This window comes from Manduca sexta, chromosome 3 (genome assembly GCF_014839805.1).
Source record: "Manduca sexta isolate Smith_Timp_Sample1 chromosome 3, JHU_Msex_v1.0, whole genome shotgun sequence".
Classification (NCBI taxonomy): Eukaryota; Metazoa; Arthropoda; class Insecta; order Lepidoptera; family Sphingidae; genus Manduca; species Manduca sexta.
The window spans coordinates 9,408,986-9,434,700 of NC_051117.1; the positions used below are offsets into that span (position 1 = coordinate 9,408,986).

At 35.4% G+C, this 25,715-nt stretch overlaps 1 long non-coding RNA gene across 1 annotated transcript in view; it reads right to left on the reverse strand.

Annotated features, from left to right (window-relative positions):
- The window catches only part of LOC119189288, a 54,153-nt gene extending 38,558 nt beyond the window's left edge, over window positions 1-15,595 (reverse strand). The window contains exon 1 of the long non-coding RNA XR_005112328.1: window positions 15,374-15,595. This is a non-coding gene — a long non-coding RNA (uncharacterized LOC119189288). The remainder of the gene's footprint in view (window positions 1-15,373) is intronic.
- Between the last annotated feature and the right edge of the window lie 10,120 nt (window positions 15,596-25,715).

A 25,715-nucleotide genomic window follows, 5' to 3' on the forward strand; every position in this document is an offset into this window, starting at 1 on the left:
CCCAGCATTCAGTGTGAAAACCGAGCACACAAGAATTGCCTCGAAGGGGATTTATATTTGATTGGGTTAGTATAATTTAAACATAATTTAATACATAAGATACTTTCATATATAAACATAAGCTCTCATAGATCCATGAATGATAAAGTGACGGACAAAAGTGCATTTAGCCGAGTTTTCTAAGTACAAGTGTGCGACAGGGGCTGACCTTACGTTAATATCACGAACCTTTGACTAATCCACGGGTATTTTTTGAACATACACAATATTTGCCAACATATATATAAGGAATAAGAAGTTAAATGAGTCGAATTCTCAAGGCGCCTTACAATGTTGACATCTCAAATCATTCTCGTAGCGTGTGGCGTCGGAAAAACAACGTGGAAAGCGGGCATTTCCATATCTTACGTTAGACGTTTCAAATTATTCAACAAAATCATTTTCATGAGAAATATTGTTCACATACTTCAATTTTGAACATTTTCGGATGTGTTATGACTGCCTCGGCGGCGTAGTAGAGTTACGATACATCAATATGGATTCGATCCCCGGGTCGTGCAAAGTGATATTGGGTATTTCTCAGTATCAGTACGGAGTCTGGAATTTGTGCCCGATATAACTATAGGCGCGGCTCTTATTATACCATAGGACGGAATACACACGGCGAAAAATGAGTGCACTAGTTACGTCTCTGCCTACTTCTTCGTGGTTAAAAGGCGTGTGTGTATATGTGTGCTATGAAATCATCAGGACTTTCCAGAAGGGATTTTGTTTAGTTAACGGTGGCTGATGTTTGTGTCCGCCTGGATAGCGACCACCGATTTGTCAAACACATCACAGTAGTTACGCGTGTCGCTTTCTGAAATCAGCTTGTATATATCCTGTTTCAAATAGATCATATTGTATTATTATCATATTAAAATCTATCTTCGTAGAAAAGGCTGCAAGACGTTCGAAACGTCGGGAAAAAATTATAATATAAAAACACCGATAAATTCGAAAATTAGTTTTATTTGAATGCTGAACATTCGCGTAAATATGAGATTCTGAGTAAAATTATAAATTCGAATATGTGTGAATATGTTATAATATTTTTTACAAGTAAATGCTGAGACCATTGGGCGGATTTGGGCATAAAATTTATCACCGAAAAATGCATAGGCTTCAAAATAAACCTCAGACAGAGGTAGAAAACATTGATCACTTATTGTTATGACTTTATTGGCGCCTAATTAATATTAATTCATATGGAAATGTACTAGACATTTCGACAGGGTTTTTACATTACTAGAGGCAGCGAATAGGCAATGGTGTTATGTTAACGCTTAAGTCTTAAACACGGTTCAAACAGGCCGGCATAATTGTGTTGACTGTCGAGGGGTAATCATCTCTCGTCAAAAAAAATATATTTAATAACAAAGGCATTTTCTGTTCCTTCACTCTAATAGTCCAGTGAGATGGCAATCCGACATGACCGGAGAGAGATAAGGTGCAGGACCAATGTCTTTACGTGCTCCACATGGAGTCCACTGAACATAGCAAGATTAGCAAACCTGTTAAATCTGGCCTGCATCTTTCATCATACTGCATGAACGGTCTATGTCTTACACTAGTTGTAAACTAGGAACTTGTGGATTGACTCAGGCAAGGCAACGTTATGATTTTTTACACGATCTGCTTCGATGATCCTCCTAGAGGTGACGTCATAAAAACCAAGTAAATTTTCTACAACATGTTTGAACAAGTTAGCTGTGACATTACAAAGAACTGCGATAAGGATGGTATCTTCCGCACTCTTGGCGATAATGTACAAAGCCATTTCTTTTCAGATCGACTACCACTAAAGGTTTAGTAACTTCACTGGTGGTTATTTGTATCCGACCGGATAAAGATCACCGAGCAAGGTGTTAAATCTGCTTAGGAGGCCCACAAAGTGTACTCTGTAGTGTACTGTGTAGTGTGTATCCCTTTTGGGATCAGTCGGTGTATACTTTCTAACTGTCTGTGGCATGGTTGCGTTGTGTGATGGGTTGGCCACTTCCCTGCAACATGATTCAGCAGGCCAATGGCTGGCACATGCATGTATACTCGTGAATGGTTGCTGCATGTGTGTAGGGATATTCTTTTCTGATGAGAACAGCTTTCCGAACTGGTGGTAAAGTTCGTATTGACGGAATCTAAATAATGTATAACATTTTACAGATTCAAAAAAAAACATTTAATATCATATATCAGGTTCAAACAGGCCGACATAACTATGTCAACGAACGAGTGGTAATCATCTTTCTTCTATAACACTATCTAGACCCTATTCCACATACCACCAGGTTAAGGGTCACTATTTGACCCCTATAAAAAAATCTAAAGGGCTAATACTATCAAATATCTAGCGTAAAAGATATTAATATTAGTAAATGTCGCAGAGGACACCGACGCGACGTCAATAATATGAAACGTCTTTAGAAGTCACCTTCAGCGGTCACCTTGGGGTACGTTATTGCGGTTTTGAATTGACAAACATTTTGTCTTCGTATTTTTTATGTCCATGATCTTCTATTAGATTATTTTCAAAGAAAATGTCTGATAGTCATTTTGGACTCGGAATTGTGTTGTAATTTTTGTATTAAACGAAGAGAGGTTATAGTGCACGATAGCTTAAATGGGAATAAACAGACTGCTAAGACGGATGTCGACGGGTTTGATATCAAAGACACATACCTCTGACTTTTTGAAGTTATGTATGTGTTTTTTATCAACTATAGTTTGCTTTAACGGTGAAGTAAATATCGTGAAACATACATACCTGAGAATTATTTGAAGAAGATTAGATTAAGATTATTAGAAATCTGGCCAATATGGTAGAAGCTACCTAACCTAATCTAACCTAAACCCTTTAAATAGAGGAGACCCGTACTCGACAACGGCAGTATATAATACAGATCTGGTATTATTACATTGATAATTAAATGAAGAGACGGCACATGTCACGCTCGCTAAAAATAGTATAAAAAACTTGTTAAAATTTATAAATACTTAATGGAAATGTATCTATTACTCTTATAATCATGAGATAGTAAATATCAGTTATTATAACAACCTAGTTCGCCGTGTGTTTACTGTAATATGATAGAGGGACCCTTTTACTATATCGGGCACAAATTCTAGACTCCAGGCTTTAACTGTGTAGTAAAACTCTATATCATTTTGTCCAACGCGGGGATCGAACCCTAGACCTCAGCATAGCATCGTAATACAACCACGCCACTGAGACAATCAAACATTTTTATCATAAACAACATATTGCTGCTCGAACCGAAATATATTTGGATCATTTTAACGGTTTTCGTTTTCAATTCATTTAAGTTTTATTACTCCGAATGTTTTGCCCAAACGTTATTTATAGCTCCTTTAATGCTTTATTTTATTTATTATAGTTTGTGCTCGCGGCTTCGTTCGCGTAATAGTCCGGATAATCATATAGCACTCAAGAATATAACTTCTCAGTCTAAGCATTTTCAAAATCAGAATTATATTCATAGATTAGCGCGTTAAAACAAAAACTTCATCTTTACACATAATTGGACAGGGAATATCATTGTAGCTAGCTGTCTACCATAGCATAAGCAGGATAAATGTGGGTCCAATAATTCTCTACCTAACCTTTAAGAGTTATCTTCGACGAGCATACTCGCCTGATGGTACGATCCGACCATAAACAGTAGGAATACAATTGAATTATAAAGTACTGTGTGACACTCCACTATGCTCGTCAATGAGATATGAGATGTTAGGTCTTCTGATATCCAGTAAATATTGGTTACAATATCTTTCAAATCAGAACACAACAGTGCACACAGCTGTTGCTTTGCGGTAAATATAGACGTTGCGGTGGTGAACCCAGATGGTCTCTCGCATGCTAGTCGTACCATCAGTGAACGTCGACTTAATAATAATACCAGCTCTGTATTACTGCCCACGGTTGAACACGGATCTTCTCTACTAATGAGAAGGTTTGGGCGTTTGTCCACCACGCTGGCCTAGTGCGGGTTGGCAGACTTTACATTTTCGAAATTCTTATAGAGAACTTAGTTATGCAGGTGTCCTCACGATGTTTTTCTTCACCGTTGAAGCAAGCGATAATTCACAAAGAATACACACATAAGTTTAAAAACGTCAAAGGTGCATGCTCTTGTGTTTTGAACCTGCGGAAATTCATCTAGTCACTTCATTCCACACTCAACTAAGCTACCGCTTATAACTTTAAGGTATTTCTGCATAAATCTATAATCTTTAAAACTTCTATACAACAGGGAATAATAAGTTTATTAACCTTCAATATCACTAATTGAACCTCTGTCTTTAAACCATATAAGTTTACGCAAAAACTTCGTACTACCACAGCTACTTTACTATAGTACGAGTCGAACGCTTGTTTTCAAACAAATAGTTTTTACTTAAAATTCGTCCTTCCAAAGTTCGCGAACCCTTTCAACAATAAAATATCCTATAAATTTCAGATTTTACACATAAAAATAAAAGGCTTGGGGTTGTTTCGCTCAATTGCTGTAGTTTTTCACTACGAATTGATTGAAAAGGTTGTTACCCTTTGACATTGAACGTTTAGGGTGCATTCCTTGAATACGTGACTCATGAATTTCTTACTATGGGTTGGTGTTTTTCAATTTTACAGGAATATGATTCATAAATCGATATGTAAAGGAACTTTACAGGTGGGTTTCTCATATGTGAGAGTCCGCCTGGGTAGGTACCATCGCAATGTCTATTTCTGCCGCCAAGCAGCAAGGTATAGTCACTGTTGTGTTCCGGTTTGGAGGACATTGTAGCCAGTGTAACTACTGGACATAATGAGACTTAGCATCGCAAGTCTCAGGATGGCGAGCGCAGTGGAATACCAAACAATACTTTGTAATTTAAGGTGTTGGATGGTGCTCTACAGTTTATGGGCGGTCGTCTCGCTTATCATCAGGCGAATGGTAAGCTCGTCTTGTCATTCAAAGCCAAAAAACTTTTCAAAATTATTGGGTTTGAATATAATATAATGTAGCCATGTATAGGGTTATATAATTCTAGGTGTTAGATGTTTACGGCATTACTTCTATAGTAGTCAACAGACAAATAAATCTGTCGTCTTGTCATTCAAAATGTAATTGATAATTCTGAATAAGTAAATAAATGAAAATACTTTATTGTGTACCACTGACGAAGGGTACTTATAACTCTATTACTGTCGGCTTTCCTTTCGTAATTTATGTAAAATCTAATTATCATTGGAACGATTTGCAAACCGAATTTGAGCATATTGATCTGTTTCATATTTTACTATAGTTATATGTTGTTATTACTAACTTAATTAGTGAAATTGGTTTATCCGTTCTAATTTAAATAAATAAATAAATCACGAAAATAATATTGTTAGTAGCTGTAAGTTGTGTCGGGTTTTCTTATGGAAAATATCATCTTTCGCCACTGTTACACCAAATATATTAAAATAAATACGATTATAATATAATAAAAACGTGTACCAATAGGCGGTCTTAACGGCTATAAGCGATCTCTTCCAGACAACCTTATATATAAAGTTATAGATATGACTTGATAAGCTTCTATAATATTATGTTTACAATTCGTTTGCCTACAGTTATGTATTTATACATATTATAAAACAAAGTCCCCCTTTCTGTCTATCGGTGTGTTATCGATTTTCTCAAAATCTGTCGAACGGATTTTTATGAAATTGTGTACGGAGATAGTTTAAGACCGTGGGAAGGTTACAGGGTACTTTCTATCCCGAAAAAAATATAGTGGGACTTTTATCCCGGAAAACTCCTTCAAGCGGGCGTAGCCGCGAGCAAAAGCTAATAATTTTATAAAGTAAAACAAATATTAGAAATAACAATAATTAACATCTCATGTCTCAGGATGGCGAGCGCAGTGGAATACCAATCAAATTTTGTAATTCAAGGTATTGAATGGTGTTTCTACTGATTATGGGCGGTCGTATCGCTTACCATTAGGGAAAGCAAGCTCGTTTCGTCATTCAAAGTAATAAAAGAAGACGTTTCTACATATACAACAATCAAATACCCAAACATCTTTAACAATACCAAGATGTTACACAATCATAAGCCAAGACTCCGGATATTGACCTCAAAACCGAAAACCACCAGACCGACAGACAATCCAACCTTCATTAAACGCTAAATCGAAGTAAATTAGGCGAGGCTTTATTAAGCCGCTCGTGACCCCCATTATTCGAGTCTAGACTGTGCTAATGCCTAACATTGCCTAAGTCTTCACAACTATTTTTGATTTAATAGGCGCGGCCTACTCTTTCGTATCCATGGAAATGAGACGGGAATATTTATTCATTTTTTATGATAAAATGTCTGGGCATAATATTTTTGTTAGAATGATGAGATGATTGTTTTTTATTTGCGATGTAGTTAATTTTAATAAAAGACAAGACGATTAAGGAAAGTTTATACAAACATTTTCAAATGTCCAGAAATTATCATAAACATATAATACAGTGAACATTATCCATTTGAAATAAATTCTATTCTCCTAAACAAATAAAGAATACAAATCAACAATTTTTTATTCTCAACGAAATGCCTTAATGTTTTTGGTTTATTTCCTATTCGTCACGTAGTTTAAAGCCACTATCAAATACAAACGCCACCTATCTAGGAAGATCGGGCTAAATAGTGCCATCATGTAGAATTCAAAATAAATATTAATCAGTGAAATACTGCCCACGACAATGTGAGAATCAAAATTAATGTCCTACAATGTCTAAATTTCATTAACTTAAATTCATTTTAAAAACTTTCATACAGTTGGATTCACGAACAGAAATAAGTGAAATATCAAATTGTTCCTAATATTTATTTTTTATTTAAAATATTCCGTATATAAATATTTGTCAGAATTCGATCCTTGTTCCAATGTTATGGACATAATATTTCGGTAATAGGTGTAAGGAAAATAATACCGTAAATATATTGTTATGACTACTGACAAATAATATAAACGAGTGTTTTTCTATACTTTTCGCTTTATTTTTCTTTGACTTTTTTATAGCAATATATAGACAAACTTCATCAGCAGGTTGAAACTAAAAATATGCATGTTTTGAGATGTGTATAATATACATACATACACCATACCTTTGTCACTGAAGAAGGCGAAGGAGGTGTAACCAGAGCATCCATTATTCGTTTTGTCTGTTTCGTCCCATGATGTGATAGGGCGCACCTATCGTTAAATCGACTATAAATTTCAGACTCGGGGATACTTAAAAAAATATATATCGCTTTGCTCGACCCGTGATTTGAACCTTATTATAACGCAACTACGCTACCAAATATGATTAATTAAATACGTACGACTTTCATCATAATTAATTAGCGATGCGTTCCGATCCCTATCGTTTCCTTAATTAAAAATGCATTCCAACCCCTTCAATTTCATTAACAAGGGCGGCAACACGCCATCATGCACACGTTTATCGCGTTACGATTTTTTGCGACGTGTACACTCGCTTAATGATCGTGAATTATGACCGGGACATTCCGCCCTATTATCCTCTATTTATATAATATTTGTCTCGCGCGCTTTACGAGCGGTCTCGGAATTTTTAGGGTTGCCACTATTAATTTTTGTTTATTGCCATCAACTTCGAATATGTTTTATATGTATTTTAGACATAGTTTATGTATTTTGGCTGGATTTGATGTAGTTTGTTAAATACTCGTGGATGATTGACTGCATATTAATTGGTTTTGAATAGTGTTGAGAGAGGTATAACCGATTATTGGCTACTTTATTAAATATTACGCTTTTTAGTATTCTATAGTTCAAAATGCAAACGGATCTTAATAATTACAATCAGTTTTTGACATAAAAAATACGTTCCTTTTTACTGTATCAGGCGACGGTCTCTTATTTCGACGGAATACGATGAGTTATTAAATTAGTGCGGAATCCTTCGGCCGCGAGTTTCACCTAGCCCTAAAATATATAATTATTTATATTAGATAAAACCTACCAATCAAACCACAATTTTCAAAATCCGAACATGTAAAAACAATTCACTCCATCCATAACCATCTGAAACTTCGAGAAAAACTTATTGCTAGTAATAATTTCAGTTTCAATAAAGTTGCGCGTAGAGCCCGCTTAGAATAGATTTATACGGTATCATTTTGGCCGTCTCATATACGAAGGATTCTTTGTGCGACGTTCCAGCAAACAAATAAAATTCCTTTCAATATTTGACCTATTTTAGCATTTAAACTGCACCAGCTATGCCAAATTTAACGCTTTATAGTGTTACGTCATAAACATGTGTTATGTCCCGGCATTTAGATCTGAGTAAACCTTCAGTGGCAAAAGGTGAATTTTGAAAAAGTAACCCGAAATAAAAAAATTGCTTTAGTTAACATATCGCGGCCGATTTAACAGAAAACAAAAACTAATAAGGAAGCCGATAGAAATCGGAGTGAACGAAAAGAATCAAGTTATTTTAGTACTCAATTAGCCCTTTAAACTTTACCATGATTTGCAGTATTATTTCTTTGGTATTAGGGTAAGAAATAACTGATGAATTTTATGACAGGATACATTCAGATCTACCGGTGTTGTTATTCTTAATAGTCGTAGTCTTTCCAGAAATATGAAATTAAAGCTTTATCGAGCCGCAGAAGATTTAAATTCCATTAAAAATAAGTAAGCTTAAGTGTCATGTTAAGTCTGTTCATAAGCCTATGAGTGATTAATAATAAATTATGGCTACTCTACAGTGGCGAAAGGTCCATATAACTAGATTCCTGCCGGCTTCCCTTTCGTAATTTATTGGAAATCTAATTATCATTAGAACGATTTGCAGATCGCATTTATGCATATTAGTATCTAAGTATATGTAGTATAGAGTTCTCTTTCAGAAAATTTCACTCTTCTCCACTGCTACACTTGAAAAGTTTATCAATTTTAGCGTCATTTCTTTGAAAATTTTATTAGTTTCGTAAAATATAGAAAAATGTGCTCATTCCAAATATTTGTAACTCAATGTCGCTGATATCTCGCTTTAATTATTCAGAGTTAAACTGTCCATATAATTGTCAGTTTTGAAGACCCCAAATCGTTTAAAGAAAATAATCTTCTAAACAAAACAGATAGGGATCTTTATTATATGAATTTTGGCAAACTGATCTAAAGTTTAAACTCGTTTATTGGAAAGTAGGCCAGCGTGTTATAATCTTGAATGTAGCATTGGAAAAGCCTTGAAAGATAGCTATACTAGTTTTTGCCCGCTGTTCCATCCATTGGAAAAATTATCCGGATTTTTATTCAATTTATCAAAGGTTTTTGGAAGTTTAATCTTGGAAATTAAATTATTGCCTATTTTCTAATTGATTAAATAAATTACACACACTGCAATCATAAATAATCCTAACTCTACATTATAATATTAAAGATAAACGACTTCGGCTTCAATACTTTAAACTATGTCCAAATTTCCGTCCATCACACTAAAATATAAATATTAATTGCGATAATTCCCAGTGTATAGGCTATAGTGGCCTGCATAGCAAAACACAATATTGCCATTTCACAACAGACAGAAAAATTACCCACACAGAAGGTTTCTTACAAGAAATCTACTACACGGTGTGAATAATTACCTCAGAACAAGAACAAGCATAGAAGGAATCTAAATTACCCTCATATACTTATCCTATTTTTTCAAATAGGCCAAAACCGTTGAAAAGAACGAGACAAATATTATGTTGCTAATGTCGGCTTGCGTACACTTTAAAATAATCGAATGGTTACCTTTGGTCCTCTTTATGATGCCGAATTAAAAAGCAAATAAAATGTCAAATGTTCCAACTTGCCAATCTCAAAACAATGTCACAAACGCGCTCACACAATTTAGTTACGTTATACTTCAGCGCGTACTTTTCGAAAGTGGCTACATGTTGTGTAAAATTATTGTTGTTAATTTGAATAAATACACAGTGCTGTTTAAGTAAAATATAGCCCTAGGAACAAGCAATGGCCTGCGTTATTGTGGGGTGTAAATCTCATTCTTCTCGTAAAGAAAATGAAACTGAAATCATCAGCTTCCATCGGTGAGTAAACAAAAAACCTAATATATTTGCTTAAACCCTGTACATGAGTGCAAAAAGTGTTATTAATTATACTTTATTATGCTCTAGTCATATTATAATCTGCTGTTGGCCATTCGATCCAGTCATTATTAAGTATTTTTACCAATTTACGTAGTCGTGTTCAATAGTGTTGTGCTGCATACTCTGTCGATAACATAAATGTTGGTATATTATAGTTTACTATTTTGCATAAATTGCCTTTTACTTTCAATATACGGTGGTGTAGTGGTAAAAGCCACTTGGAAACCGTGCGCGAAGGCTGGGGTCGAGGAAACTATCTGATTTTCATAGTGTGTTTCATACAATGTGTTTCATTGCAGATTCCCTACAGATGATGCTATGAGGCAAAAATGGATCGTTGCCATAGCTCGTCCCAATTGGCATTGGAAAAAACAGCACCGTATTTGCTCTAAGCATTTCGACAAAGTTTTATTAACATTGAAATAAGTTATCAAACATATGTGACATGAATGATACCGCTGTGTTTTAATTTTACTGGCCCATTTTAATAGCTTCTGTCAAATCCTACCTCTTGGGTATCTTTTAATGCCTAAGAAAGTCAGAAAAGAACATAAGGCGTACTGGCTTTCTCCTAGACGAAATTCCGGCCGATTTCTTGTTTGTTACTTACAGCGGTTTCCATTCCTTCCGAAATTTCTAACAGTTTCTTAATTTAATAATCTAAATGCTAAACCATTTTTGTGTTTAGTAAATGACGTTTCGGAAGGCATGGAAACTGCTGTAAATAGCAAATGAAAATTGGACAAAATTTAGCTCGAAGAACGCCGGTAGTTCTATAGTTTATTGTAATTTAACAGCTTCTTAACGAGTGCTTTTATATACCCAGACATTATTTTGGTAATTAAATACCAAATCAGGGTTTTGATATCTTTTTTTAGCCTTTAACTAAAATAACAATTTGCAACGGTTTGTAGTTGACTGACCGAAAAGTGTTTATTTTAGCAGGTCTGTGAATTTACCATAGCCAATAGACAAAGCATCTATCGATATCGATAAGATGTCAGAAGGGATCGCAACACAATTAAATTTCTTGCTGTCTAAGACACAGTACACTCAAATGTCATAGTGATACTTCTATGCTTGTCATTGTTCTGAGATAATTACATAATGACGTAAAAGTATATAAATAGAAGTGCAAGTCAATAAATATATTTTGACATACAACTAATCAACTGTATCAGCATACTAACTTTTAACAACTTTGAATTATAAACTTCATTTTTCTCTAAACAATTAAATCCTTTAAAAGCAAATATTTATAACTATCCGGATGCTGGAAAATTTAATTTTTGTCAACAATATTATATATATTAACTATATGATATAAATAATAATATATTTATAATAATATGTCATACTGATTACGTGTGTAGAAAAGTGGCTTGTATTATTGTTGCTTATTATTTGGTGAAGTTTACAGTTAATTAAATCTTCTGATTCAGTTACATATAAACGTATTAATTTCAGCTTGGAGTGTAGAATTTGTACATGATTTGACAATAAACTCGCCCCCTATCACATCATGGAACGGAACACACTAAAAGTGGGTGCTCTGGATGTACCTCTATCTATATAATTCGGGAATAAATGCATGATGTGGGTATGTATTTTTTAATTCCAATCTTCCGTTTCATATTACATCATTGTAAACATAACACAAGACGTCAATCTGACAAACAGCGCACTTCAAACTAACTGTCAACTCATTAACTTTACAAACTTTGAATCGGAAACTTCGTTTCACAACAAACAGTGAAAATGGACTCGCGATAATGTGCCGACGGGTTTATTAAACGTTAAGACCGAACTGTCAGTTTTGACTGATCGTGTGTTTGATGCGCTAATATTAATGTTCAAGTTCGAAAAACTTTTATCACAAATGTAATTAATATTGTAGTTAATACTAATACATGTTAAAGATTATACGTGAATTAATATAACACGGAACGTAAATTAATATTGTAATAAACGGAAATCAGTAATGTGAAAATTAAAAATGCTGTAGTTTACAAATTACCTTTATGTACATTTTTAATTGCTTTGAATGGCAAAACAAGCTTGCCGTTCGCCTGATGGTAAGCGAAACGACCGCCCATAAATAGCAGTAACACCATCGAACACCTTGGATTATAAAGTATTGTTTGGTATTCCACTGCGCTCGCCATCCTGAGACATGAAATCTTAAGTGTTATTATGTACAGTAGTTACACTGGCTACAATATCCTTCAAATGGGAACACAACAATGACTACACACTGCTGCCTGGCGGCAGAAACATACATGATATACTTAATATAGGACTGCTAAACTGTCAATTTCAACTGACAGCGTGTATCATCAAGCCAACAAATCTTATAGATACGAAGTCATTGTCATTCAAACTTGAACTGAACGAAATACGAAAGCAATTTTGAATCAAGGAAAAACATCAGAGAAACTGGGGTGTTGGCTGGAATCACATTAGTTGATCTTATTGGAACTTCTTATAAGCTTAGTAGAAGAAACAAGAGATCGCGATAAAAGAATCATAAGTGACCGTAAGTAAGAATTGTGTTTACTTTTCAGGCTGTTGGAGTTTGGCAAGTTTTGTCTCAACGCTGTCGCTGAGCGCGGGTATTTATGAATAATTCCGGATGAGGGATATTCAGATGTATAACATCTATAAAAAATATTTCTAATAAAAAAGTGTAAGTTAATCAATGTAAAGAAAGACGTCGTAAGAACCTATATCGAAACCTGTGGGATCTGTGAAATTTTTTAGGTTTTCTGGTACTAATCTATGGTAGAGTAAAAACTGACGCAATCTAAATAATGTTTATGAATTCTAAATTAATTTCGGATTTAGATTGCATTGAAATTCTATCATTATAAACATCTACAAGGACTTGGCTTGATGTGAAGTCAACATTTATTGAGTATATATTACTGACTGCCTTGGTGGCGTAGTTGTACTACATGCGTGGTACGGCAGCGACCTGAGGTCCTGGGTTCGAATCCCAGGTCGCGCAAAGTGATATTCTGTTTTTCTGCTCAGTATCAGCCCGAAGTTTGGAATTTGTGCCCAATATGGCGATAGATACCTATCACATCATGGGACAGAACACACTTGGCGAAAAGTGGGTGCTCTGGTTGCGCCTTTGCATACCCCTTTGGGGACAAATGCGTGATGTGTGTTTGTTTTGAATATATATTTATGTCGCACAGTTATCTAATGTAGTAATATATAATACTAGTAGAATCTTTTATATAACTCACTTATGTATAAGCAAATGTAAACTTTGTTAATTTTTTCTTGTAGAGGTTTAAAGAACGCAATATAGTCTTAATATAATTTAGTGCTTAAGTATTGTCAATAATGATTGTGTTCTATATTATGCCTTTTGTTAAATAATAAACTTTAAGTAAGAGATATTCGAAGTAATAAAGCCTTAAAACTTTCTATAAGAACTTGTAAAGGAACATGAATAAATACTGAACGTGCCACGTATGATTAATCGTTTAAAAAGTTTCCTAATTGTGGGTAATAAAGAGTGACGTCACGAATCCCGTCGTTTTTTTTCGTACATTAAAGTATTATGAAGTGCCTTATTTGAATTATGTTATGACTACATTTTTGGTGGCATTTGGATGTTTGGAATATTTATTTTGATATCGTGATGAATTTAATGAATATTACCCGAATTATATGTCCTAAGTATTAATGAATAAAAATATCTTGTAATAAAAAAAATAAGGTCACAGTTATTATATATGGTAACTATATTGTTAATTTATATAATTTTCTTATAATCAAATATAATGTCGAAGTTTAATCAAAAACTTAATTAGATAAAACAAAATTGAATCGTGTTTTAAACGTCTCTTTGAAAGTCACGTGTACATTTAAAAATGATATCAGAAATAAAATATTTACTCAACATTTTAAATTAGTACTTATAAATATAATAATAAGCGATTAAATCAATCATCTTTTTAACTCTTAACTATTGAAAAATAACGTCACAGTATTACTTGAGTAATTATTAATAATAGTTATTAGTAAGGACTTATTCATTCCATCGCAAAATCATCAATAATCTCTAGTTCAATAAGATTTGTATTGATACTCATTGCTATCATGTACTCAGTCTCAGTCGCGACTACGCTGCACGATACTCCAATAAAACGAAGACCATGTGAAAATCACGTGTACAGCGAGACGTCCAGTGTGGCTGCCGAGATGTAGCGATCTCGGCGCGGGGTGGGGGACGCACGCAAATGATACTCGACGCGCTTCGCATCGATCGCCATGTGCCAGCCGGGCCGCAACTCCCCCTCGACCCCCCAGCCCACACTCACTCCGCTCCCAGACAAACAGGCGCACGCACAGACACACTCGTGTGCCAAATGATCCGGTTTTAACTGGTATTGATGTTCGAAATTGTTTTTTTTTTTATTTATATATGTATCGTAACCTTAGATTTAATTAAGCTTTTTCGTAATTAATGCGTAACTACATAATTTCTAAGTCAAACAACACTAATGATACAATGAATGGGCGGTAGAGCGGCTCGAGGTGTTCCATTAGTGAAAGCGTGCGACCCCTCACGGGGAGGTTAATTGAGCTAAAAGCCACGTGGCAGCAATTATTTACCTTCGGAGCCACGTGCCTGCCATACATCACCGCAATTATTATATAACTAACGCAAGCTGCGTCTCGCCGCCGCTACGCACAACCACTAGTGAAGCAATGCAGAGGGGCTAACTAAAAATCAAGAAATAAGATAGTGAAGACGTGCCCGGTTAATGCTTCTAGAGAGCGCGCAGCTCCAATTTCGACTTTAAGTCGACGGGTTAATGTTTAAAATGCACTGGCGGCCTCCCCGCCACAGTAATAAAACAGACTAAAAGTCTGCGGCTAGGGTATGCAGGTTCAAGGAATGCGCTCACAAAAAAAACAAGTGATTTGTACGACATTTAATTCGCATTAAAATGTTACAAATAACAAAACTCGACATGTGACAATATTTGCAAACTACGTCTACAAAACTGAAAACTAGCGCTAATTCTACTGAAGCTTTGCCTGGTTTTAATGAAAAATGTAGCGTTGGAGCATTCCAGCGTCGTTCCCAAAATCTAGGGCGCGTGATGAGCCGCTCGGCCGCGATCTGAACTCACATTTGGCACTAACGGTTACGGTCCGAGACTCCACGTATCACGGCCGGGGATGGCAGCAGCGCGGTCACCAGCGGTCAACAGCGTTCCGGGGCGGCAGCGGTGGCAGCGGGCGAGTGCCTGCGAGCGGCCGGTACGCGCATCGGTGCGGGCGCGAGAGAACGTGCGGCGCGCTTGGCGGGTCCGGCTCGACTGAGGCGCCGCGGCCGCGCCCCGCCCGCGCCCCGCCCAGCCCCCGCTGCATCACGCTCTCTGATAATCACGAGAGAATACACACAGCTGCAATGGGAACGGGCGCCGCATACTAGTCTTTTTTGGCTGTGAGTCAGCCTGTAATTTCGGCTCTCATTGCCCGATCTCTGCCTCCGGGCACGCTCGCCGGCCCCCGATGCAATCACATGCATCGTCTCTGTGACGAGAGATCGTATTTCCATCTCTATGAATACATATGCTTAATTTGTGGACGTTTTGGGCTAAATTATGATCGGTTGGGATCAGACGGAAAAAAAACTTCGCTCTCTCGCGTCTGGAATGTCGGGTATCATAAATTAATGCCGATATGGGTTGTTTTCAGGGCGCTGAATAAATATAGAAATCGTTACAATTATCAGGCGATTGTGACATTTATTGTTATTAATCTGATTGTTTTAATAAAGTCGCTCGTAATTTTTGTAGATTCGTATTTTTTGTTTGATTATGTTTCAGAGAATTTTCCTAATGGTAACGACTTTTTGAAGAGAGATCTCATTTCGTGAAGCATTTTTGATGAATTTCTTATATAAAATACTTACAAATCTATTTATAGTTTGATTGAAGTATTGATTTTACAAAATTTATGATTTTTAAGGTAAATATTGACATTATGGTTTGTTGAACATGCGTTTGCCTACTAGGTAGAAAGTTTAGAGAATTATTTAACTTATAAAGATGATAGAAAGGCTAATTGACTTAAGCAACATTATTTTCAGAAATTTTAACTAGGTTAAAAAAAACATAGCAAGAATGGCCGATTTTAAATATGTATGAAACTTGGTCGCAAAAAAATGTCGCTTAACCTTTCAACCATATTATAATTACATCACTTTTCATAATTATCACCTTTATCTTTATTCTTTCTTCTTCTAATTATCATCTTTATTCTTACTTCAGATTTCGGTAGATGAAACTAAATCAACTATTACATCACTAGTTAACGAGTATGCCAATAAAACCGTCTGACCTACATAGAAAACAAATTATAAGCCTCATTAAAACAACATATTTTACTATACTTTATACGACATCATTTTAGAATATTACTACGTTAAGCTTCTCATTAAAGTTCAAACTAAAATAGCAACATTCCAAATATAAATTAAAACTAATAAATTCATAATAATAAACAGTAATAAGATCCGTAGCCGCCTACGAAAGAGCTACGGCGTCGTAGCACGCTACACGCTACGCGCTACGAGCTACGAGTTTATACAAACGGCTATATTTGTCATAGTTTGTGACAATATAAATCTTGCAAGCCTTTTAAATCCCCCCTATAAATAACGGTAACTGCATACTGACTATTATAACGGACAGTGCCCCGGCCTAGGCTGGCACGCAATGGCCCGTTTTTTTCTAGAATTAGGTTCGAATCTCGGCTAAGTCGTAAAAATTTAATTGTGATCGGGAATTTTCTTGTTCCAGACATTATTATGAAATATTTGGCCGTCCCGTTTGTATGTATTTGAATAATTATGTGGTACAATGGAGTGTTACTAAAGCGTAGTTAGTTGAATGTTAAATAGGTATTCATATCATAATAGTATAGTTGTCGGTTTGTTGCGGCTGTTTCTGTTTCTTTTAAGTATTTTGTAAACTCATTAGCTAATACGTACTTGCTCACATTTTAACTTAGTAGCGAATAATTGTTATTCAGCTAACTTAAGTTAAATAGTTACTTGTTATCTCAGATTGAAAGATCTACATATAGAAAAAAGTTCAGAAAGTACTAGTCTAAGGAACCGACGTAACAGTGGCGATGGGACAATATAACCTGATTTCTTTCCTCCTTCGTAATTTATGTAAAATCATCATCATTACAATGATTTCCAGACCACTTTTATGCATAGAAATATTAGTACCTATAAGTTATGTTGGTTTCCCTTTCAGAAAATTTCATACTTCGCCACTGCGATGTAACCTTGACAAGTTTCGCAGATTTACTTGTACCTACATTTATTCTGACATACAACTTCGACGATACAACCGTAAACTAACAACCTGTAACAAAATTCACAATATACCCAACGGAGTATATCATTTCCTGACCTGATATCGAATCCAAGGCTTTCCAATCTAATGCTAACACGAAGAAGAAGTAACATCCAATATAGAGATACGAAATATGCATAACATAATTCTTATAATAACAAATGTCTAGTCAGACAATTCCAGGGCGCTATACTAGTGTTACCAGACAGTCGTAATCACCGTGACTAATATTATTACGTCGTATTGATGACGGGTTTCGACTCAGCCTGAGACCTAGATTTCTTTCCGTTAACTTAGTCTAATTCTTAGAAACTAATGTAGAGTTGAATACATTGACCAAATTAATAGTTAATACGTATGAGCTTTTGTATCAATGTAAACTCAATAGAAGGTTTAAGGAAAATACATTACATAGATATATGAATTAAAAAGCTCTACGTGACATTGAACAGGTTTTGTTTGAATGAGAATTTCATTTATTAAACTTTAAGCGTAAGTATTTAACGGACTTAATTCCAAAAGCAATGACATTAGTTGTCATACATTTAGTCATACTCACGCCTTTTATCCACATAGGATAGGCAGTGTTGCAGCTAATGTATCAGCCATGAGTATTCGGTTCTTTGATATGATAGGGGGTCTTGTTATTATAGATCAAATGACTGATACAAAATATCACAATTAAATACGAATAGGTATATACACTGAAATAAATAAATCAATGTACAAAAAAAAAACAGATACAACTCTTTTTTATCTGGCAAAAAAGCATTACGTTGCCACATAGATGTAGCTTTAATTGTAAGTTAAGACCATCGAGTTGTGACAATGGAACCACACTCGAATGTCGGCAGTTATTTGTGTCGAATACACGTCAAGTTACAACCGCAATTTAGTTAAGTATTGCTTAATTGTGATATGTGGCTTTCCATTCGACGCGGCGACTACGTAACAAATTAAGTATTGAATTTTCTAAGCATGATAATACTTTATAATAGAAGATATAAAACATCTTTTATACGTAGCATAATTAACTACATAAATTTTGAATACTCTAGCATCAATAGATGCTCATAGGGAATATACTGATGGTATAATTATACATACATTCATAACATCACGCCTCTGTGTCATAGGAATAGGTAGAGACTATGGATTGCAACTTTGCACGATTATGGCATACTTCTCTCATTTCCTCCACCTTCATCAATGTTTTCATGCATTCCCATCCGTTCTGGGAACATTTGACCTGGCCTTTTGGGTATAATTATTATTTTTATAAATCAATAGCTATTGTATAAAAATCGAAAGTTTATTTATTGTTTGCTTTAACGTATTAATTTCGAAAACTTCTGAACCAATTTTGATATTTCTTCATTGCTATAAGTCTACAATAACTTTGAGTGCCACAAGCTTTTTATCAAAACGCAAATAACAGTACAAATATGTATAGGAATATAGATAAATCAGTTAAGAGTGACAGTTGGTGTAAAAGCGCCTAAACATTTCTTGGTAATCTGTCTGAGGCTTAGCATTATGTAGTTACTATCTTATAAAACCCAGTTAATATTCCGAAAGCAGTTTCTTTATATCCTCAGTATTCTCTATAACTCAGTTTTTCATAAATATTTACATAGTACATAGTCTACTCTTACTATTAAAGGCCTGTGTGCTCATATGTGTGTATAATATCAGCCCTGTATTATGTACTATCCCACTGCTGGACACGGGCCTCCTCTACTACTGAGAGGGATTAGGCCTTCGTCCACTACGCTGGCTTAGTGCAGATTGGTAGACTTCTCACCTTCGAAATTCCTATAGAAAACTTCTCGGTATGCTAGTTTTATGATGTTTTCCTTCATCGTTAAAGCATGCTATGTTTCACAAAGAATACACACATAATTTTAGCAGTCAGAGGTGTGTGCCCTTGGGATTTGAACTTGTGGATATTCGTCTCGGCAATTCGTTACGTATATGTGTAGTCTTTCGCAAATATAAATTTAAAAAAATCATGATGTTTGATTAAGTCGTGATGTGTGGTGAGTTAATGTATAAGCTCGAATTTAACACAAATCTGATGATAGAGATGTAACATCTTTCATTGGTCAATAGACCTCCTAGTAATACATAAAATTTCATACGAGTCTACAAGCAGAAAGCTTAGTTGTCACTCTACTTATTTATATATGCTTATTTTGCAAACCAATGTTAATTACCGTCGACTACGTTCTTGATAAGTTATCAGTGACAGACACGCGGTGGTAATGTGACCTTGAGGACCCCCCACCCGGCGGGGCGACCGGCGAGCCCCTCAGATATCAGCCCAAATATATTTTAACCCTAAATTAAATGGTGAGATCTCTGAGCGCCGTCGCGTCTCGATTCGGAGGCTTGTAGTTTTAGAAAGACCTAAGGTTTATAAAGGGGTGAAGGAAAATGTGCTTTGTTGAGGAAGGGTAAAGTAGGTTTTAGCATGGTGAGACAGGATGCAGGGGTGATGGGCCCGCTCGGAGCGTCCTCTAAGAAAACTGACACAATACGATTATAGTATTCTAGTATATGTGCGAAATACAGATGGTTATGGGATGATAAAGAAATAAATGTGACTATAGTTATGTGACGGAGGCGTTTTTCAAACTTGAAACTAGAATGTTATTGCTATAAATGGAAGAGCATTTGATATTATTTTCTTAGTATGCTATACTATATACCTATTTTTTAAATTATCATATAATAGTCTTTGGTCAGCTGTACTTTTATTCTCTTACTTTGTGGGTATACACTATAATCCCAAAACAAACAAAGGGTCAGCCAATTGTGCTATCAGTGAGTAGTTTACACGTCAATACGATAAAGTTAAATGACATGCCCGACAAACTTATGCTATTAATAAATAATTCGTAACATTTTTTTTTTTTAGTATAAACTTCATATGTTTTGAATGTCATTAAATACAATTATAAACACAACTTTAAACGTGGCCTGTCAATACACAAATTACTTTTATTAACTCAAATATTTTCTGTAGTTTTATAAAACGCTGTGTCAAAGGATCTAATTCTAAGAGACACGGAGAGATAAATAGGGATAACGAGGGTGGCCACTGCATATTTTTTTTAAACATAACTAACTACTACATATTCCTAACACTAGATGGCGTCACGATCACCAAAAATATTTATCTACAAATTTCACATATACATTAAAGCGACCGAATATTATTAAGTATAATACTATAATTTAGACGGTCGTTCATCTCCCTCGCTCTCGTTTAAAGCAAATCTTCTGTCCCTTTCTACGCCAGTCCAGTGGCGAGTTTTTTTAGTTTTCACATTTTCCGCTCGCCACGAGAAGGGCACGGGTTAAAGGGCAAAAAAGGGTTGAAGTTCGGAGATCTGTCGATAGATGTCAGTAAATGTTAAGCAAGTTTGTCGAAAGGGTTATGTTATGAAAAATTGAGACAGATTTTGTTGTTTTTTTTTTGTATTTGGTTAAGTAGTTGATAGGAGATATATTATTGAGGCCGGAGGAAGTGACCGATCCCAGACAGGGTACTCTCTGTGTAAGTTAACAAAATTAAACTGGGGATATATTTACCTGTAGGAGTTGATGTTTCTAAGTAGCTAGTGTGCACTAGCCCAAAGCTTTGGGTACGATGGTGGTGGTAGATATTTTATATCCACCCAAATAGTGACCAACATACACAAGGTGTTAAAACCCGCCATAATGGTCCACGTGTGTCGCGTACTGTTCAGCCTCTGTACAAACGACTCCAACAGGCCAGCATAATTGTGTCGACTGCCGCGGGGTATCTCTCGTTACTCCATTGGACTCCACTCCACTTACCATCTGGTGTTGGATCACATTGCCCGCATAAAAAACGAACGTATGAAATTTTGTAGCGCTAACTCCATATAGAATAAAACTTCTCTCACAAACCACATGTTAAGTATTCTGCATATCTCCTAACAGCCTAGCGTAGTACAATTAAGATCCTATCAGCCAGTGCAGTAACTACAATCCTTTAACCAATATCCAAAAACTCGGTTACAAACGTCATATTGGCCTACTTCCAAATTCAAAAATTTATCTTTTACTTAACTATCCAACGTTATGAAATTTCCCATATAACTATCAGAAAAAGTGGGTATACTATGTAATAACTGCTTTTAGAAGGTTTACACGACTTACAGAGTTGTGGTATGAAAATAAAATGCGAGTGAAATCACGTGATGATGGTGCTGTACACGTATTTAAGTACATAATTAATTTGAACCATATTTTTTTGTCTTGTGTTTATTGTATGATATGACATCCGTCAAAATACTGAAAGTTTTGTGAAAATTACAGCCACTGTACTTATTTTAAGTATTTATAAGTCTAATAGCTATTTCAGTTTAATTTAAATTAAATATATAACAGACGTTGGATCTTTCCTAAGTCGGTCTATACACGATTTTAATTTACATTATTTTAAAAATGTATAAAGATTTTTGTAATCAGATACCATCAGACTATTTATTTGATTACTGAATAATTGGTAAATTTTTGAGAAAAATCGAAAAAATTGATTAGGACTACTTATTAAAAATTGCAGTTGATGGGTCGAAAATGGACTAAGTGAGTTCCATACCATCGCGACACCTCTGGCTACGTCTTTGTGGGTAAAGGTGTGACTTGTATAAGTATACAAAGTTTATTTAGACATACTCACGCCTTTTATCCCTGGAGATGTAGGTAAAGGCGAAACTGGCACACCCACTTTCCGCCGGGCATATTCTGTCTATGATGTGATATAGGGCGAGCCTATCGCCATATCGAGCAAATTCTAGACTCCGGTCTGAGACTGATAATCCTAATATCTCTAACCTGAGGATCGAACCCACGATAAGCGTATATTCTAATGTAAAACCCTCATCTCTAACCGCTCGTTATTTTTGTTATCAGATAGAAAATTTATAGCGAACCCAGACGAATGTTTGAAACGAAACAAAAGTATGTAATTTCATACAATGTACGAAATGGTCCGTCAATTTGGAATAGAAAAGATTAAAATAGAATCTTCGTAAGTGGGTCAGTTAGGAACCAACAGTTCGTCGGAACTTGTGCAATTTTATACAGAAAACTGATCCATCAAGCAAGACATAACAATGTTTAACTCTGAAGTATAGACATTTATATGAGATATACATCAATATAATACTTGAAGATAAATATAATTTCATATTCAATTGGAGTAAAACTAATGAAATTAATAGCTTCCTGATTCTTCCTCCTGGCTTACAATGATAGGCCAGCGCAACTCACGTTTCCAAGTTGCCGGAATTTTCAGTTTTTACTTTATAACTGGCTTTAGCTTGTGGGTTCGCCCGCGTGAAGTAGTTTTCCGGGATAAAAGTCCCGCTATATATTTCCCGGGATAGAAAGTAGTCTATAACCTTCCCAAGGTCTTAAACTATGTCCGTAACAAATTTAATAAAAATCCGTTCAGTAGATTTTGATAAAATCGATAACATACAGACAGAAAAGGGGACTTTGTTTTATAATATGTATAGATTATAATCAATGTTTTAACTTTTTAAATTGTCCTTGCATTGAAAAAGTTTATTAAAAATTAATCACTGATTAAATCTTTTTCACTGTACAGACTATAAAACCACTAATGTAGACGTAACATAGGACAGTGACCTATTTGGTGGTTTGCCCTTCCTTTTTTATAGATCCATGCCAAGGTTCAATAACCTTAAAGTGCGTTAAAAAATCAGCTGCACGAGTATGTAACGTTACTATTGTACATAAATTTGTAAAGTGTAATGTTTTTTTAAGATTTACATTGTCCGGTTGTGCTCTAATAACTCTTGAATAGTGTTTGAGGATTGGACGAACTTGAAATGAGGAATATTTGGATGCGGTGTGTATAATGGGAATTTAAAATTAAATATGTGTGTGAAACGTGGGTTATTTTATTAATTCTGTTTGAGTGTTTTGCTAGAACTAAAAGCATAACAGCTCGCTGGAAACTAATCGAATGACAACAAATATGGGCCATTGACCACAAGATCCAGAGTCCACTTTTTAAGATCGAGTAACTTTTTAAGTGCACTAGACCGTATAGGGCTACACGAAAAATAAATGTAAAATACTTTCTACAAAATTAAAAAAAATATTGTGTTTCCCAGAGCCTGATTTCAGTGGAATAATGACAGCTGGAATTATAAAAGTTTTACTGGCTACATTATCCATCAACTGAAATTTAATAGGACTAATGTATATACTAATGCAGTCTCAGGATCAAAAAGGTGGTACCCACTAAGACGAATGCTACTAAGTATAAATATACAGCTACGTTTGGGCACAACTACGCACAAATAAACAACCGTATCCAAACATTTCCAGTTGTTTGTACGTCTGGATTGGTTCCAATGAATAGGCAAGCAGTGTAACCAGGCTGGTAACCAGTGTTTTATGTAATATAATACAATGGAAACTTTATTTGCATGGATTGTGTTCGCTTTGGGCCACGGGAGTTCTATCCAATATCCTTTTCAATATTATTCTAAATCGGGAATTCCGTTATGAAAATTCATATAAATTGTTGCCTAAAAGTTGTCCTGAGCTTGAAATCGAACCAGTGTCTCCTGAAGTAACATTCGAACCCAGGATAACTTAATAAATGACTAATTTACGATGTTATTAGGTCAAAGAGACTACTGAGATTAGTTAAAATATTGAGCGTTATTATCACTTGTAGACTGAATTGTACATTTCGCTTATATCTTATAGTAGGCATCTAGTATTAACTTCCAAAACATAATATCACATATCACGCCTTTGTCCCCGAACGGATAGGCATATTTGCAACTAAGGCACCCATTTTTCGCCATGTGTGTTCCGTCCCATGATGTAATAGAAGCATATCACAACATTATTTCATGATCATGAGAGAATTGTGCACTCGTATAAAAAAATATTTGCAAGTAAATAAAAGAGCTACTCTGAACTAAATAGGAAATTAAAAATAACTCTTTTTAAATTAAATTAAGCCACTAATGGTTAAGGTAACATTTATTATTTTTATTAAAAAAAAATATTGCCTGCAAGGTGTTGTTCAGGACTGGTTTTATTTATGTGAGCGCCCCGTTTTAGCGGATTTTTTTATGACCCAACTATGATTTTGTTTTTTTTTATCAGCAGTGGCTTAACTACACCTGATGTTAAGCGAAGTCAAGCCCAAAGCAAGATACATACACAATGTATATTACTGGCATATTACTCGCGTGCGCGAACTATTAAGTCACGTGTCACCACTGGCATGCGTGCCTTTGGTTCGCCATCCCTGCTGTAGACGGTGTTGCTACTTTGGGCTATGACTATCATTGAACGAGTGGATTACCTGTCTCATCATTTACTTATAAATGACAAGGCTGATAACAATTCAGGATCTAAGGCAACTTAGCTGTACAGATATAAAAATTTTAAACATCAGAAAGTTATTTAAATTATTTCTTACTTCATTCGACATAGTTTAGTCTTTTTTTAGAAGGCATAAATTCAAAAAATTCAGTTCCCTCTCAGTAGTAGAGGAGGCCCGTGCTCAGCAGTGGGCAAGTATATAATACAGGGCTGTTATTATTATTATTATTATAAATTCAACAATTTCTTTCTTCCTTTCTTCGAGTAGATAGTTATCAATACTGCCTTGGTGGCGTAGTTGTAATGCATATATGGTATGAGTACAACTATCACGCTGAATTCCTGGGTTCAAAACTTGGATCGAATATTAGTGACGGGGTTTTCCCATCTTAAAAATTACAGTCGCAGCACGGAGTCAAGAAGTTGGCGGCGTTATATCCCCGTGCCTCGGAAAGCACATAAAGCCATTGGTCTTGTGCCTGACCTTTCTTCGGTCATGTTGGATTGCCGTCTCCCGGACTATGAGAGTGAAGGAACAGAGAATGCGGCTGTGTATTGCGCACACTTATGCACTATAATCCTCCGTACCTACCAGGATTCAAATTTATGTTGAGATTGACTGCCGGGACTGACATTTGGCTAGGCGGATTTCATTCAGTCACATAGGCAGCTAGTGAGTTTCGTA